Below are 575 nucleotides of genomic sequence, written 5' to 3'. Positions count from 1 at the left end.
GCAGTCCCTTCGGTTTTAAAGCGGTTATTATGCCGCAGTCCCTTCGGTTTTAGAGCGGTTATTATGCCGCAGTCCCTTCGGTTTTAAAGCGGTTGTTATGCCGTAGTTCTTTTGGTTTTAGAGCGGTTGCTATGCCGTAATCACTTTGTTTTTAGAGCGGTTATTATGCCGTAGTCCATTCGTTTTTTTGTCTTCTTGAGCGGTTATTATACCGTAGTTATGAATGGTCTTAATACCATATTGAGAGTGACTTTAATTGTCATATTGAGAGTGGCTTAAACTGCCATATTGAGGGTGTAATTCTAGAACGGTTTTCCACGGTGCAGTGGAACTCCGATACAGTGAATCTGGGCTGTTTTATCCTGGGGACTTCGTGGTTGATAGTCTGCCTTGCACAATTTGGGCAGTGCCGCGAAACGTCTTAAAGAGAGCGACCTAGTCCGCGACTCAACCCAGTAATATCTTCGGTGGCATAAATTGTGAATTTTAAATAGTTTTTGAAATTAAAAAATCAACAGTACTCCATCTAAAATATATTCCTCTGATAGAAAAGTAGTATGACATTTGGAAATAAC

The sequence above is a fragment of the Cicer arietinum genome, chromosome 5 (genome assembly GCF_000331145.2).
Source record: "Cicer arietinum cultivar CDC Frontier isolate Library 1 chromosome 5, Cicar.CDCFrontier_v2.0, whole genome shotgun sequence".
Classification (NCBI taxonomy): domain Eukaryota; kingdom Viridiplantae; phylum Streptophyta; class Magnoliopsida; order Fabales; family Fabaceae; genus Cicer; species Cicer arietinum.
The sequence above is the reverse complement of the archived record's forward strand: the minus strand, read 5'-3'. Positions refer to the sequence as shown.